Source organism: Mus caroli, chromosome 10 (assembly GCF_900094665.2).
Source record: "Mus caroli chromosome 10, CAROLI_EIJ_v1.1, whole genome shotgun sequence".
Taxonomy (NCBI): domain Eukaryota; kingdom Metazoa; phylum Chordata; class Mammalia; order Rodentia; family Muridae; genus Mus; species Mus caroli.
This window is the reverse complement of record NC_034579.1, coordinates 46,198,380-46,217,088: the sequence shown is the minus strand read 5'-3', so window position 1 is coordinate 46,217,088 and position 18,709 is coordinate 46,198,380. Positions and strand designations below refer to the sequence as shown.

The window sequence follows — 18,709 nt, the reverse complement described above, 5'->3', positions numbered from 1 at the left end:
CATGTTCTACAAAAGAGTATCTGCCAGAGATGAGGTCACTTAGCAGCAATTGACTTTTCTTCATGTCAGACTGACCTGGCCTTAGCTATAATTTCTAATGAAAGAGTCAAAATCAAGCCCAGTCATTTAAATACTTGGCAGACCTATCTATTCAGTACAGGAAATCAGTGCCACCCTATGTGCACTCGGAGGAATGCCTCAGAGAAATTTGCTGTATCCTTCCTTAGTACCCCACAAATATGGTTTACTTATTATAGGAACCAAAAACAAAAAAAAAAATTGTTCTAGAAGTTTTATGTAGAAGAAACACTTTAGTTTACAGAGAAAGATCTGGACCTATTCCATTATAATCTGCATGATTTTCATAACTTATTAAGTTTCAATTGTCCATGCTGGAGGAGTAAAATGTGGGACCAAGACTTGAGCAAACAATAAAGGAGCAGGGTAAACATACAGATATCAACTCCTTTCACTTAGATTAGAGACCCTGCCCACTAGTATTTGTGACTCACATTGTAACAATAAATAAGTCCATGCCCTTGAAAGATACTGACTGATGCTGCAAAACTGTAAGTAGCAAAAACTAGACTCGATAGGTGACATTACAGTATCCGAGTCTGTGCCTATTCCTGTTCTGATCCTTCTTGTTCTCCCGACCTGAAGGCTGTCCTGCTATAGGGAAGGCATCATCATAGAAACTTTAAAAATATGGTTTTAAAAGTAATGAAGTGCCAGCTTTTGTTTCCAAGGCTTGTGGAAGTTAGGAGAAATTTATTCCTTTACATCTATGTTGCCCCTTCAGTCAGTAATGGCATTCCTATGAACAGTGCCAAAGTGCTCACTTACTGTTCCTCTATTCCCATCAGGCCAACTTGACACTCCACAGTCACATGCAGTGTCACAGAAAACTAAGCCAATTTCAAACACAATTTTCATATTTTAAAAGCATAGTCTGCATAATACCACATCATGCTGAAGCTCAAATGCCAACATAAACACTGCCTTCAGCTTTAAGGCAGACCTACATCATAGGATCCATCTTCAGAGAAGAAATGAACATTTCCATCTTGATCTGAAGAGCTCATGACAAACCTTACATCCAGCCTTCAGCCTTCACCCATTAGCCTTTGTTCCTCTCGCATCTCCATTTAATCTCAAATTCTTGAACTCTGACCCTATCCTCAATCTCAGTTTTGGCACTGTGTACTTGATGTTTACACATCATCTTCCAGGGTATGACCTTGAATACTTGTCCTATAGAGTTTGGCTTGACGTAGTCACTATTCTCATCACCTTATACTATTTTGACATAACATCACCTATTTCAAGTTTAGCCCTACTATTTGTCCTCCTAGCTTTGATAGCTCCTCCAATGTCTTGTCTAGTTATCCATAGTGTCATGGACTAATAAATTAGATAGAAAAAGTGAAGGGAAAGCTTTTGTAAAGTTTTAAAGTAATTATTATTTCTCTAGTGAACTTCCAATAACTAAAAAGAGAACACACACCTCTGTCACCTCCAATCCTCTGACTTTTACCTCTAACTGCTCCCATAACTCTGCCTAATTACAATCAAATGTCTATAGATAGAAAAAGCTCCTGAAGTTATTTTAGAATCTGACATTTTATGAGCATTTTGATAAAGGGATTTTGGTAGAAGTCACATGGAATTAAAATCTTATCTTCTTCCCTCCAACTACAACCTATGATTTCTTTATTCTCCCAGGCAGAGCTGACAACATGTCCCAAAAAGGAATGCTCTCTTTGGAAAGAACACATATCTAGCTCAGGATGTGGCACACAGTACCAATATTAATTTTCCCCTATTCCACTTTTCTTTATTTCTCTCTTTTTTAAAATAATGGTAAGGATGGAAGCACAGTATGCTAAACAAATGCCCTATCACTGAGATATCCCAACCCCAAACTTTTCTTTATTTCTTTCCCTCCTTTCTTCCCCTCCCTTCCTTCCTTTCTTTCTTTCTTTCTTTCTTTCTTTCTTTCTTTCTTTCTTTCTTTCTTTCTTTCTTTCTTTCTTTCTTTCTTTCTNTCTTTCTCTCTTTCTCTCTTTCTCTCTTTCTCTCTTTCTCTCTTTCTCTCTCTCTTTCTTTCTCTCTTTCTTTCTTCCTATAGAAAAGGTCTTAAAATGTAGCTTTAGCTGGCCTGGAAGTCACTATGTAGATCAAGCTGACCTTCAGCTCACAAAGTTCCATTTGTCTCTGCCTTCCAGATTAAATGTAGACAATGCCATGCCCAAGGCAATAACTTTTAATAGTTTTCTATTAAAACTATTAAATTTTGGAATACCCAATTGTAAAGACAGCATGACTGGAAGAATCCTTCAGTACTCATAGGGAACCCACATCTCAGAGTTTCATTACATCCCTTTTACTAATGCATCCCCCCCCCCCTTATGGATTTACTGGGCTGTTACAGAATACTAATGATATTTATCTACCCTTACCAACCCAATAGCAGTTCCAACTTTGAGATTATTACTTGAAAAGTAAGTAATCACTTTCAAAAACTTTCCTGCTTATGTCTTACGTTGATATGATCGCCTAACTAGTCAGCTTCTTTCTGAGTTGAGTCTAGTAGGCTTTTGGATTATTTCCACACAGAGGATGAAAGAGGAGGATGCTAGCACTTTTCCAGAGTCACATTAACTATGAACACAAAAATGCCTGCATGCCACTCCCTATACTTATGGGATCAAAACCATAGGTGGAGAAGGATAAAGGCTGACCTGTGAGTACATGGAATATTAAGGAGCAGCCACGAGGCCCTAAAGAATTGGAGTAGGGCCTTCCTTCAATTTTTTTCAAGTTATGGCCATGAGGGCAACCTCTATCCTCATCTCTTGGGGCAGTACTGTTTGTCCTTGAAAACACAGAGAATTGCCTTGAGGTAATTATTATCATCCCTAATACATTCCAGGGCTGCTTGCCTGATTAGGAAGAGCAGAGAGGGTAAAATATGAAAATCATTGAATGAAAAACTAGCATCACTTCCACACCTCTACCTGCTAAAGAGAAAAATAGAAATTAATTCTTGCTAATCATGCTGAAATATATGATGAACTAAAGTTATCTTTCTGTATGACATAAATTACTACATTTTACTATTTACTTATTTACTTTTAATTAAGTTTTTAAAGACAGTGTTTTACTGTGTAGGCTAGGCTGGCATCAAATTCTCAATCCTCTTGCCACAAAAGAATTATGGGGATTACAAGTGTGTACCACCATGCCCACTTGATATTTTTTTAAAGAATCCCCAAATTTTGGGAATACAGACAATCAGAATTAACACTAAGCACAAATCTAAATATGTAAAAAAAAATCTCAATGTGAAATACTTTAAATAAATTATAAATTATAACAAAAAAATATGTGGACTATTGAAGGACTCCCATCCCTCAGCTGTGTCTTGAAAGGTAAAAATAACCTAAGTTACAAAGGGATAGTGGTCCTCATTGAGCGTAGATAATTTACAGTGTTTATACAAGCAGAGACATTTGTTGACTACAATTCAGGAGGAAGGAGAATTTTGAACAAAGTCCAGATGGTGTTGCAGTAGTAAAAGGTACATGTCCTGCAGCTATCCGATAAATAGCAAAATCACTGAAGTCAAGCTCATTGTACCTTGCAGGAATCAAGTTCAACAGAAGACCAACCAAAACCAATTGGAAAACACTCATTCAGTAGTTTAACATCAGAAATGACACTGCTTATTTCATCACTTATTGTTTTAATATATAAATTATATATTTATCACAATAAAGAAAATCAAATGTGGAAATTCCATATTGGCATTATCCTAGAACACATAATTGTAAGCACACATTGCTCACCACAACTGCAATCAAAGTCTGTTTTTAATTTGCATTTTTTATGTAATAAAATACTGAATAAGCATCCAGTACTGTCATTTCTGATTTGTTTCATAATATTCTAATTTATATAATATGGAATTCAAATCTCCTTAAAACTTGCTAGGTAGGATAATGCCCTGAGTTTTTATTATTTGTCATTATGACTATGGATAAAAATACAAAGCATAGTTCAAGCAACCAACTCCCATCCCTTTAAAATATTTTTCTTATACACCATAATCTCTTTCAATGTCACAACAAAACTCTAGTATGTACTACATTTAATAAATCATTTTCTTTTATATTTAGTGTTTCTCTATCACTGCTAGCCTCTCCACCCTATCATTTCCGTTTCATAGACTATCTCCAAATTCTATTGAGCTTAGATGACTGCTCACAGTAAGTTCCATTTTACTTAGCTACAATCAATTACAGGAATATAGAGATTTACAATCCAAATCATTTGAGCTCATACATTTCACATAAAGTAAAACAGAGTTGACAACCTCACTTGAAAATGTTAAAAGGGTAGTCCATGCTTTCATGCAGTAGTAAGTGATTTCTTAGTTAAATCTGAATGAATTTGAATATGTAATTAAACCAAAATATATTGCAGGTCTGGATTTTGTGGAATGCACAGCATGAGATCATCACCACTGAAATTAACTGTTTCATTAATTAGCTAAGTCTCAAAACTTTCTTTTTCGTTTTGATTCAGTCGGATACTTCATCTTACTACATCTTTTCTGGAAATAGGATTGTTTTTCTGAGAAAAACATTTTATTTTAACAGTTAAAAGAAATATCTTTATTCTTTGTTCTTTGGAAGTGAGGGTAGAGAAGGAAGGTATACCTTGTTACGGAGAGGAAATTAGGTATATGTAAGGAGGGAAGACACACTTTGTTATATGAATGGGGACAGTAGGAGAAAACTGGGCAACAAGATAGACTTTGGGCTGCTTCTTACATTTCAAATGAGTATCACGTAGGTCATGGCAATCTCCTCACAATTTGATGCTTGCATTATTATAAAGGTACAATTCTAGAGTGTCACAGAAAAAATGGTTTTAGCATGATAAAGACTGACTTCCTAAGAATTTGATGAACATACTAAGACTTATTTCCAATGGGATGTCTGGGAAGGACAAGGGCGAGATGTCTTAACTGGGAAGAAGAATCAAGAAATTCAAATTTCATAATAAACTTGTATAACAAAACTAATAAAAAGATTAAAATTCACTAGAAGAAAATTATTTATTTATACAAAAATACAAAAAATATTATTTATATATACAAAGCTAGATATGAATATCAATTTACTAATCTTGCTGTTATTAGTTTAATCACACTCTTATTTTTATATGATGTCTTGTTGGGAATAAACAAAATAAAAATGTATTTTAAGTACTACCATTTTGTTTTCAGACTCCATTTAATCATATGGAAAAATTAAATTCAGGATCACAGGCCATATGGGGAGGTAAGGACTTCCTAATAGTTAAACAGCTTCTATTATAAGGAAATAGTTGTCTGAGCCCAGACATCTCAGGGACAACTTGTAAGACAACAGTTATCTAAGTCCAGACACCTCAAGGGCAACTTCCCCATCTTGCTGATTTCATCAAACTAAGTTCAAATTCCCAAGCCCAGGAACCTACTCCAAGCCTAATTGGTGAAAACTTCCTTGTTCAACCACTTATATAAAAAAATAAAATGAAAATTTAAAAATGGACAAAGCTGCAGCCTAAGCTACAAGCCTATCCTGTTCCCCCTTGCTTTGTGGTGTCATCCTTAAATTTGCTATGCAATTTTTCTTCAGTGGCAGTTCAGCTCCTGAGCCTGCTCTGAGGCCCTAACTGATAACCAGCAGTTTAACTACAATAAATTTTTGTCATCTTCATTGGCATGGTGTTTGAGTTATGTTGTATTTAAGTTAGCGCCACAACAGTCTAACAAGGAACAGAAGATTGTATAGAATCAAATTCAGGAAGGAAATTTGTCCAACAGGCCAATTACTGAGAAAAAAATCATGTTTTATTAAACACATAATTCTGTCAAATTCAGTATGAAAATAAAAGAAACAATTGTCTTCGCCCAGGAGAAACGCATATTATGTGAGGTACTATAGAGAGTCACAGACTTCAGGAAATTCTGATAGGTAAGATGGTGTCTGAGAAAAGAGGTCCGGACACATACATCACTAAGATGCTTAACACTTGGTGAAATATGTGATTCTTGCCTGTTTTTACTTTGTTACTCTTCATTTTATGTTCAACATTTCAGTGAAAATTATTACTGAAAATGCTGCTCAATTATTTTCAAGTACTCAATTATGATGTTTTCCAAGAATTATATTCAAACTACTTTCAGAAACTACCTTATATATTCATTGTTACTCTCTTCTTTTAAAAATTGTATTTCCTGACTTTCTCTTGTTATATGTTTCTTTGCAATGCTGAGAACTCAAACCAAGGACCTTATGCATGCTGGGTAAACACTCTATCACTGAACTACCTGTAACACATACATGTAGCAGTCTTGTTTTAAATGTGTTTGTTATGGAAATGACAGACTATAATTTATAAATCTATCTTCCAAAAGGTAGTATGCCTGAACTGCTCTTAAATGGCCACATTGGTCTTGTCTAGTAAATTTAATGATACTCAAGGTGAATTAAAGATTTATAGGTATTTGTTAATTTAGTAAGCAGTTTTCCACAAAGAATAGAAATTATGCTGTTTCCACAGTAAATAATGAATAAAGATGTTTGTGACCTAATACCTTCTTGAGCCTAAGTTCATTCTGGAGAAGGAACTCTTTGGAATTCCTAGTAAGAGAAACCCAAATGGAAAGATGGGATGGCAGTGTGGATTGATATATCTTTGAGTTATGCCAGGCATTTAAGGCCCAGAAACCAGGAATAGACAATGCTATTCAAAAATTTTCTGAAATTAAATGCCAACAGCTTTCAATACCCAAATGGAAAACCCTTCATAGAGAATCTGCAGAATTTAAACTTGATACTGCAGACCTGGAGCATTCACTTGTCAACCAATTATTGAGTACCAGTAAGGGCTTGCTGTCCTTGTAAGATGCAGAGATAAACAAAGCTAGTGTCTATCTTCAGAAACTGTATCTTCTAAGGAACAAATGATAAGAAAGTCCATAATCCTATTAGAGAGAAATTCAATCATGATCTCTCTCTCTCTGTGTCTCTCTCTCTGTCTCTCTCCATCTCTGTCTCTGTTTCTCTCTTTCTCTCTGCATCTCTGTCTCTATCTCTGTCTCTCTGTCTCTGTCTCTCTCTCTCTCTCTCTCTCCCTCCCTGTGTGTGTGTGTGTGTGTGTGTGTGTGTATGTTAAGAGAGGAGAGTTTAGGGGTTACATGGTAGCTATTGGAACTGCCTCTAAATGCAAATAAATGACATTTGTGCAATTATGTGATGAAATTAAAACTAGAAACAAAATTGTTGTTCATGACTTTTTGTCAACTGTCAAGTCTTAGTTCACATACACACTGTACATTAGTCATTGAGATTGAAAAGCTTAATATCTCCCATATAACTTTTTTATTTCCAGAGATTAAGACTTGGGATGATATTTCACATTTAAAATATTGATAAATGTACAAGCTTTTAAAACACTTAGAAAATTACTTAATTTTTGGAGCTGAGAAATTGAATAAAATTCTTTGGTGTCAATATTAATAGTAGATCATTCACTGTACTTATTAGAAAACATTATTAAACAAGAGCCATTAGAGGAGACTGTGATGAAATCAGAAAGACTCTGAGAGAAATTGAAATAAATAACAATAAGGCCAGAGTTTATCAACTCATGAGAATATTCTAGGCAGCATTTCTTTAATTTTAGTTCATGGTGTAAAATTGATTAAATTCACAATCAATAAAACTTGTAATTTTTCAGTTGTTCCAAGTTTAACCTTGTAAGAATGAGTGTCCCAAATAAAGTAAACTGGGTGAGCAGTTAAGTGAGTAGTTTTAACAGGGGGCATCAAATAGAGACTTAGGATCTACTACGTCTAGAAAGAGACAAAAGAGGAAGATTTATTGCGTCATTGCCTCAGTGAGTGTCTGATTCTATATTATCAGAACTAATGTTCTATATTTTAATTTTATACATTAGTCTATTTTGATTACTACGATATTATTATCACTCATCAAAAATAGTACCAGACATTTTCTTTTCCTGTTTTGATGAAGTCCTAAACCCAGAGTACATGGAAATTTTTCTCTACATAAAGCCTTCTAACTCAGATCGAAAGGAGTGGATGACCTTCATTTTATTTCATGTTAACAGTCCTGGGTAGTGGGATTTATGGCTAGGAAAATTGGCCGTGTTTTTTCAGGGAGTACCTCACCATCACTGGGATAAAACTAACATCAGATATGCTGTCAGGGATACCTGATTTCTGTTTATTTCACAGATAATTAATAGAAATCACTTATATTCTGCTAAAAGGGTCATTCCAAGAAGAAATAGAAAACATCAGACAAAGAAAATATGAGTTGATCTTGTCAGCAGCAAGGATTTCTCGGCAGGAGATCTCACTGTGGCCTTCATTATCACAACAACCAATAGGTGTTGCTATAGAAACCATACTGTTAACAAGCTAATGGAACAAGGCAGAGACAAATAAATGATGAAACTGGGAGAGAAGGACAGGGGAGACTGAAAGGTTTGGTTCTTGTAAATGAGCCTCTGGTTTTTTTTTTAAATCTTACCTTGTCTCTATTGTTTTTTTGTTTTGTTCTGTTTTTTGTATGCTTTTTGTTTGTTTGTTTTTTAAATTAGTACTACATGAATAACAGATAGCCAGTAATAATAATTCAAATTCTGCTCTTCAGGTACGTTCTCAGGGATCTTTATAAGTGAAAAAAAAAATGAAGTTATAAGCAAGAATAAATGCATACTTTAAAATTTAGAACCTTAAACTCCAACATGATTTGAGTAACTAATGAGGTATCTGCTAGCCCTAAGGACACAAATGCTACATATTCTTTATCTTAGCAAGTCAAGTGTATTTGAAAAGTTGAGGCAATATAACAAACAAATTATATACATCATCTTAGTACAACTAATGATTTGGTATGAAGGAAGAAACTAATTCAAAAATATGTTAAAGTATACACCTAAATTAAAATATCATAAAAATTCATATGAACCTAAAACTTCAGGTAGCTGAAAGGTATATTAATATGACCTTTCTTCTATTAGCATTCAGGTAACACCAAAGATAGGAATTTATATCCAAAGTATATAGAATACAAAGTGCATTTATTAGTCAAATCCTCAGAAATTGTCACACAAAAATCTTTTCTCATTTTTTTCTTGAATAATTGCCTTCTAGTTTAAGCCTAAAGCACTCATTGTAAAATTAATCTCTTACCAAGGAATTTCTGTGCATCTGCATAGAAAGAAATATAAGCATTTATTGTTAGCACTCCTGAAAGGAGAAAAGGTAACAGTTATACACCCTCCATTCTTTAGCAGCATATGTCCTTCAACAGTCTGTGAATACAAACAAGGCTGATTCCATGCCTCATATTCAACTGTAATTCATCATAGCCTTAACACTGTTTTCCCACAGTAAATCTCTGACTGTTTCTAGAAGTCTATAAAGCAGGTGATCACATGTGATAACCAATGCCCACCTATGCTATAGGCAGAAGATTAAGTTTGTCTTCTTATTTTTTTATTTTACTGGATTCCACTGTTCTGCTCACAGCCACAATTAGTTCTTACTATTGCCCATATTTGTGAGTCTTTTTATAGCATCCCAGAGCCCATAAAGTGATCAGAAGGATGACTTACAGCTCAGCTTCACACTTGCTTTCATGTTTTAAATATTGAAATAAATGACTCATTGTTTTTCAAATAAGCCCTACTTGTGACTAAACCTGCAAAAAATGTTACATTTATGGCTTCTATAGCTAAGTTCCTATTAGATGGTATGTTAGCATTTCTTCTAGGTTCTGCCCCATAGTTACCTGGCAACTTCTAGGTATGCTTGCCTTACTATAAAAGGGGTTGTTTGGCCCCTCCTTGCTCTCTTGCTCTTACACTCTTACTTTCTTCCTCTTCTCTCCCTAATCCACTTCTCCCTGCCCCCCCTCCTCTTCCCTCCTTCTCTCTCTACTCCTTTCCCAACTCCACTTAATATGCCCTAAATAAACTCTATTCCATCCTATATACATCCTATATCTGGTACCTCAAAGGGAAGGGATGCCTCAGCATGGGCCAACAGAGGCACCCTCCTCCCACCTCACTATACCTGGCTCTACCAAACTTATCCTGGCCTCTTTCTCTTTTCATATAAAACACAACATGATAACCCTTCTAAAACTGAGAGGAACAGGTAGATGTGGAGACAAACCGAAGGAGATGATGTTATTCATTTCTACAAGTAGAAACAAAGTAATATGGGCATGTAATAATCTCAATCCTCTTTAACACCTAAAACCACACCAGAAGGCAGTATTTATAGGACTGTGACTCTACTTGCTACTTAGGCAGTATGTTTTCATTTGCAGCTCCTGGGAGCCACTGATCTTAGGCACTTTGGTTGTAGATAATATACTAAGTTTGAAACACTAAATGTCTCCTTTGAAGACTTGTTTTGATATAAAGGGCATGTCTATCCACTCTCTATTCAAATCCCTTTTCCACTTTTAGAAAGATAAATAGCTAAACCTTTTAGATAATGTTGTCCTGCTTCTACCTATAAAGTGAAATTTCTAATGCTTTTTAATACACACTTGAGGCCAGGAATATTAATCCCTCCTGAACACTGTTTCTACAAAATTGAAGAATCAAGTCTCAGTGATGTTGACAGGACTTGGACATAGCTCCAAAGAAAAAAGTCCAGAAAGAGAATAATTTCTGAGAATCATTTTCTTTTTGGAATGCACCCATTTTGACATTAGGAACCTAACATACATGTTTTCCTCAAGATGGTTGTCTCAGGGCTGTCAATCAGTTTCATGAATGGGTAGGTTCACATATTAGCCTACCCATTATTATATTATTCAAAGGGGCAATAGATAAGTTAAATATAGTCAGACAATGACTTACTAAAGAAGTGTTAAAAATGGCACAAAGGTACCACATATAACAAGTGCTATGAACATAGAATGTTGAATGCACAAAATAAATTTTATGGTTTTTTTTTTCAAAAATATCACAAGAAAATACTTATTTTAAGCAAACATCTGTAGCATGTGTGATGAAAGTATAAATCCAGAAAAATAAACGTCAGGTGCTTTAGTTATTGTTCTTTTGTTGTGAGAAGATCCCACTGAAGAGGTCAGCTCAGGAACTTTGGAAAATTCCACCAGACTCCTCCTCTCCTGGAAGAGTAAGGTCATAGAACACATAGGCACCCCTCCCCCCAGAAGGGAGAAGCTAATTACATTCCTCAGACCACAGAGGGGAGAACTGATAGTTGTCCACCTGTGCGTGGAGGAAACCCAGAAAACATAGACACATTCCACGACCATTGGCCACCTACAGACAAGGGAAGTCCTTGCCACCTCATTCCCTAAAGACCAATCAGTTTAAAAGTCACACTGTTCTGCTAATCACATTTTGCCTAATGGTTGCTGCTCTGAACATGCTGTGCTGGATTATTCTCTCTCTCTCTCCTTCATGTGCAGGGTGACCTCAACAGACTGGAACAATAAAATTCTTCTTCCTTCTGCATCAATTTCCGGCTCTGTGTTGTTCACTGGGGGGAGGGGGTGTTCTCCAGTAAGTTAAAGCTCACCAGAGTCTTACACCATTAGCAAGGCAACTTATAAAAGAAAGCACTTAATTTGGGGGTTTACTTATAGTTTCAGAGTGTGATTCCATACCCTTCACTGGGAGTAGGGAGGGGTAGCAGCAAGCAGGCAGACATGGTGTTGAAGAAGTAGTTGAAAGCTTACATGTTATACACAAGCAGGAGTCAGAGATAGACAGAGATAGAGACATAGAGAGGGGAGGGAGGGAGAGAAGGAGGGAAAGTGTGAGGGAGGAGACAGAGAGAGAGGGAGAGGGAGAGGGAGAGGGAGAGGGAGAGGGGGAAGGGAGAAGGAGAGGGAGAGACAGAGGGGGAAGGGAGAGGGAGAGGGAGAGGGAGAGGGAGAGGGAGAGGGAGAGGGAGAGGGAGAGGGAGAGGGAGAGGGAGAGGGAGAGGGAGAGGGAGACTGGACCCTGGCAGGGCATTTGAAAGTCAAAGTTTACCATAGAGACATACTTCCTCCAACAAGGCCATACCTCCTCCTATCCTTCATAAAACAGCCCGCCTACTAGAAACCAAACATTGAAATAAATGAGCCTATGTGGACCTTTCTTATTCAAACCACCACAGCAAGTGAAGTATAGTTTGGTGAGGGAAAACAGAGATGAAACTGGGAGGAATTTTAAGTGGGCTTCTCACATTAGTAAGAGCTAGTCTATATTGCATCTGAAGAGTATACCATATTGATATGCTATACACCAAGATCCTATACATGACTGTTGTATTATTGTTTTATAGTTTGTATTTTAACTATTCTATAACTTACTTAAAATCTGAGATCTAGGCTTAAAATTTTATAAAGAAGATACAATTTTAGACTCTACTTCTATCTTTTTAAATCTATTTGCTTCTCTCATACACTACCCTCATTAGAGAGTGTCTTGCACAGTTGCACATTATACAGTGGAAAATGAAGACAGTAGCCTTCAGGCTTGCACAAAGAAACAGGTTCTGATGGGGCTCTATTGTTAGTGCAAGAGGCTCTTCCCATGAGGGTCCCAGCCACTGCCATTTGCCTCACCTCAGGCTCTCTGCAATTTCCTGGTGGCTTCAACTTTCTCCTGGTTCTTTTTCTTCTCTTTTCAGAATCTCCTTGTGAAACAAGTCTACCCTTCTCTTCCTGGACATTTTTTGTTTGCCTCTATACTCTCTTGATTCCCTAGTAGAAAATCCTAGATTCAGACACTGGCCTCTCCTTCAGAAGGCAAGAAATAAGGAATAAAGGGACCTAAGGCCTAAGTTCTCACAAAGAACATACTACCTCATTTCTCCTTTTAAAAAATGAGCTCTACATATTAATCCAGGTTTTTTTGTTTGTTTGTTTGGTGATAGAATATGTTATGCAGTCCTGGACAGATCATGCCGCGGACAGATCTCATGTGGGAGGTTTTATTGGCAGAGGCAACCTCTGAGGGGGTGAGAAGGAAGAGAAGGAAAGAAAGGGTTTGGGTAGGGTAGGGGTACACGTCTTTTATCCAAGCTGTGATGTGTGTGGTGCATGTGCAAAAGGAATGTGGGGGGGGGGGTGCCATGGCCACAGAGGCGGGAGCAGCGCTGTCGCCTAGAGATGGCGTGTCTTGTAGCCATGGCAACGGGACTTTGCTATAGAGAGCTTCTGGCTGTATATAGGTGCACCTGATACTAACAGCTGGGGTTTTTTTTTTTGGGGGGGTGGAGTGGGGGGTGGAATGGGAGTGTTGATCTTGTTTGGTTTTAATCTTTCTACATAAATCTTGACTGTCATGGAACTCACTTTGTAGACATGGCTAGCCTTGAACTCACAAAGATCCTCTTGCCTCTGCCTCCTGAGTCGTGAGGTTAAGAACATATACCACATTGCCCAGCTATTAAGTCAGGTTTTAATTTGATAATATAACATAAAATTTACCATCTTAGCCACTTTTGCTATACATTACAATAGCTATTAGCTGTATTATAGTATTATACAGTTTCATCTAACAAAACTTACCCTGGGACTAAAGATGCATGCAGCTCAATGTAGAGTAGCAGAATGGTATGCAAAAGGTCATGGGTTAAGTCCTCAGCCCTTCATAAAAGTTAAACTTACTGATCATGCTTATATTACCAGCACTTGAGTGGTAAAGGCAGGGGAATCAGAAGTTCAGTGACTTTTGGCTACATATCTAGTTTGATGACAGGTTGAAATATGTGAGGTACATATCTGGGTAGGGAGAGCAACCAGTCCTAACTATATCATAAAACAAGAGTCTCCTCCCCCCTTCCCAGAACTTTGGCCACCACTACTCTATTTTCTGTATCTAAAAGTTTGACTACTATAGATTCCTCATACAGAAAGAATCACGCAGCAGTTGTCTTTTTATGATTGGTTTATTTGGAAAAGACTAGCCCTGTGGGGCAGAGCAGAAGACAGGAAAGAAAGAGAAAGGAGAGAAGAAAAGGACATTAATTACTTTCCTGGTCCCTAACAAACTAGTGGAAAGAAGCAACTAGAGGGAGGGGGAATTTATTTTGACTCTTGGTTGAAAGGCAACAGTCCATTCTTCTCCCTCAAAAATGGACTGCACCAAAAAGAGCTCTTTCGGTGGCACCTTAGCAGTGGGATCTTGCTGAGGCTGGGGTTGGGGGGCAGGGCAGAGGGTGGAGGGGGCTTGTTAAAACTCAGTAGATAAGGAAGCAGAGGGAAAGGAAAACAAAGATAGAGAGACAGAGAGACAGAGAAGACTGATCTGGTCAAACTAAGCCTGCACGATAACTCTCCAGATGTGATTCACCTGCCCCAGCTAGACTGTACTTCCTAAGGGTTCTACAACCTATGGAACAGTGTCACAAGCTAGTAACACAGTCCTCCAACACATGTGACAATGGAGGATACTTCACAGGAGAACAAAACAAATCAGCTGGCATTGCCAAGGAAGGGCAAGTCTAAGCTAGCACAAATGACAAGAATACCACCTCTCAATTTCTTCTCCATCTTTGTCAGCATCACTTTCCTTCTGCTCACCTTAGTGCTTCTCCAGGCCACTTTAGGCATGTTGGGAAGAACCCTGGAGTTTTGTGTGACTTATGTACTCAAAGGTCTATGGAAACAAAGGAAAAAGCTTTTCTTCCTCATTTCTAGCTTGAAGACCTTAGGAAAGAACTTTTGCTTTAGCTCAAATCACTCAATCATACTTGGCTCACAGTAGGTGGACTATGCTCCAGTGGATGGCCCCACTCCAGAAGCACATGCATAGCACAAACTGGAGTGGAAAGATTATTACATTTTTTAAAAAGTAAAGTTGCAGAGGTAGGAATTGAAAACAAATGGCTCTGAAAGGAGCTGGGGGGTGAATGTGATCAAAATATGGTTTTTGAAACACTCAAATAATAATAATAATAAATATTTATTTTAAAGAAAGAATACTTAGGGGTTGGGAAAAATTAAAAAGCTTGGGAACCAGATAAGTACATTATGGAATCTCTGTGAGCTGAAATGCCAGCCCAATTTGATTTACTCTACCCAAACTGTTTCCTTATAGCAGTGTACCTTGTAAAAACTTTTAAAGGGGGCCATAGGAAGAACATGTGAGGTATAAGGGAACTTCATAAGTAATTAACAGTATATTTATTTGCTGGCATCAGGGAGAAAGGCAATGTTTATTTAGAGCAGCTTTGAAGGCTGAATAATTGAGAAGTAAAAACGAAAGGAAGTAATCCTTGCACATATACATTGATGGCAGAATGAAGGTGGGATTCTGTGGGGATATAATTTTCTTTACATTAACCTCCTTTGACTTTCTAGTGACATATATCGTGTTGTCCCCTAACCCTTGACTAAGGAGAAGCAGTCTGGGAATAGATCACAGGGCGAATGTCTAGGAAGTACCTATCTCTCTTGGGTCTTCTTATTAGAACCTTTGAAGAAAGATCAAACTAATTTTGAAAAATCTACTATGCCTGTAGGTACATGGGCACCACAATGATAACTCCGATTTACAAAATTTATGCTCAGAAGTTATTAAAAATCATAATAGTTGATTCTTGGTTCTGATTTGTATTAGCACTATGCCTCTATGACAGTGTGCACATTTGAAGAAACATTTTTTAAAAAGCTCAAGTTTTTAATTTAATAATTCTATATTGCATGGAATCAAAATGTATGGTTAATATCAAGAGTCTCATTCCAAAGAGACATTGGCATCAGCCTGAGGTAACAGACTTTGATTAGACTTTACAGGATGCCGCTACAAGCTTAGCAAAGAGATGTTGAGTAGGCAAGCTAGGACAAAAGACTTCTAAACTATTAATTTGAAAAAAATATATATGTTTGCCCTAAAAATCAAAGGACACATTTACCAGAAATGTTTTTAAGAGATCCTAAGTAATTTTATTTTTATTTCCTTTACATTAGGTCAATCATACAAAGTCACAGTTTCTAGGGTGGGGACAGAAGTGATTAGAATCATTAGGAGTATGGTCCAGTTTGCCTCAAGAGGTTCTGTTGCACGATTTTCCCTGTCTAATCAAAGGACTCGAGGGTCCACCACCGGAGAGAGACCGCTAAGATGGGATCATCTGGCAGGAGACCTGTGGCCCGTGGCAGCCGGAGAGTTGCAGGTTGAGAGAAACAGGAGCGCAAAGAGTCGGAGAGTTAATTTTTAATATTTTCCACACCCAGGTACAAGTAAGGAAAGCTTCACTGGGACAGCTAGAAAGACACAGGCCATTGCACTCGCATGAAGGTGATTCTATGTGGAGCATGAGAACTCTGTGGCCCACAGTTTTCAGTTCCATCACGTGGTCTTACAAGAAGCTAGTGAGCTCTGCTGACTAGGAGTCACCTCTCTACAGAGGTGATAGGTGCTTTCATTGGCTGTTCAGACTTTTCTAATCCAAACCTGCTCATTTCTGCCTACTGCTGAACAACTTATTTGCCTTCTATTGGTCCTATGTTCTCTCCTTTAAAACCTATGTTCAGGACAAATCATCTAGAATGGTTCTAAAATACTGACAATCACTTAACTGGAAACCAGTTCTCTTTAGGTGATTAGTTTCCCAGAACCAAAATGATCCACCCTTACTTGAGGATCTCTGTGGTGATAGGCAGTAGTATCATGTCATGACAGGGTTCTGCTACTAGCATGTGAAGGTGCAAGGAAGCTAGCAATAAGCTAGAAGAGAAAAGGTGATGCGTCTGTTTTGAAAATTTTTGGTACCAGTAATGATGCTACCAGGAATGGTGTATCGTGTTTTTGAGAGCTTCAGTCAAAATAATTGGATGCTGAACCTATGCAATAACAAAGGTAAGTTCTTCCTCTACAGAAAATTCCTATATGCAACATACTTGGTCAAAGACGGTAGATAAGGTCATTACTTATTACTCTCTTCAATGGCTATAGGGCCAAGTGGAATTTGCGCATGTACTCAAATACTTCGATGCTGTGTTTCTTTTTCTGGTAGCACCCAGGCTAGCTTTCCCCAGATCTTTATATGTGTTTCCCATCCCATAATCATCTTTGAAACTGACCTGAAAAGCTAGAAATATGGCCTCGCTTATTTATTGCTTCTTTTAGATGGCCTAAGAGAACATCACTTGTTTACTACCTGATAGTGATAGACTCTTTGCCTCTACTGTAATGATTTCCTCACTCCTACCTTCATCACCATCATCTCTGATAATATTTCTATCTTTCTTCCTGACAGCCAAAAATGTAATATATAAATGAACATTTTTATAGCTGCAATTTAGGAATTGTTTAAATGTGAAACTATTGAATTATTGATTATGTAGACATACATAAACACGTAGTGTGTGTGTATGTGTGTGTGTGTGTGTGTGTGTGTGTGTGTAGAACTTTCATACTTGAGATATCCTAATTTGAAAAAAGAGTCCCCCCAATCCTGTCTTTTGATTGTACACTTTACCTTTAATGGATGAGCCATCATGTCTCTTCATCTGAGAGAGGGTGAAGAAGACAACAAATGGTAAACAATTAAAAAGATGATATTATAATATATTAAATGATATGGAGATGCATAAGCATGGAAGGATCATGTGATTCAGGGGATCATGATTTTGAAAAAGGTGATCAGAGACCCAGATTTACTATGAAACTAACAAAATAGAAGTCTCTGCAGCCCGCACGCTTTTATGTTCTCCTTCTCAAATGCTTTTGTAAGGTTTTCAAACTTATATAGTTTGTTGTTTATTTTAAATATGGAACACTTCATGAATTTTTGTGTCATTCTTGCATAGGTACCATACTGATATTCTCTACATTGCTCCAATTGTAGTACATGTTCTGCCAATGTGATGACAGGCTGTAACTGAAATCTGTCACCTTGCTCTCATTTTCTCCACTGACTCTCCTCCCATCAGTTGGCCTGTGTGGTCAGCACTGAGTAGATTTTAGGCATGCTTTAGTTCACAATCAGAGGCAATTAAGTTAGCAGTATTTTTACATTGGGTTTAGTGATATATGTTTCTTTAGCTCACTATCACTTTTGCTTCAAGTATGGCAATGAAGGTTTCACAAACTAGCAAACCACTAAAACTAGATGGTCGGTATACCCAAACCCTCTGACATTTGATTTCTGAGACAGGGCCTCAGGTAGCCCAGAGTAGCCTTGAAATCTTCATGTGGTTGAGCATAACTTTGAGTGACTACATTTCCTGCTTTCACTTTCTCTGTGCTAGGGTTACAGTGAGTAACACTATGCCCAGTTTGTACAGTGCTGGGGATCAAACTCCAGGCTCCACACATACTAGCCAAATACTTTAACAGCTGAGCTACATTCTTAGGCAACCTCATGACAATTTTAACAAGATTCTTTTTTACGTTTTAATGTGTTAATTTTTCATTAATAAATCTTCCATTTCTAACTTAAAGGCACCTCAGCCACATACACAAATATTTAAAGGCTCTCACACCCAGCTCCATCCTAATCCCACTGCATCTATTGATACAATATACTCCCTTTCTAGCTCTCATTAGAATAGAAACAGGCTTCTAAGGGGTAATAAAATAGTATAAGATAAAAACAAAAACTAACATGTTGGAATTGAACAAAACAAAA

The 18,709-nt window shown here is 37.3% G+C and overlaps 1 non-coding gene across 1 annotated transcript; it reads right to left on the bottom strand.

The window, feature by feature from the left end:
- Positions 1 to 17,843: 17,843 nt before the first annotated feature.
- Positions 17,844 to 17,950, bottom strand: LOC115032182. Its single transcript, XR_003837843.1, has one exon. It is a non-coding gene; the product is annotated as a U6 spliceosomal RNA (small nuclear RNA).
- Between the last annotated feature and the right edge of the window lie 759 nt (positions 17,951 to 18,709).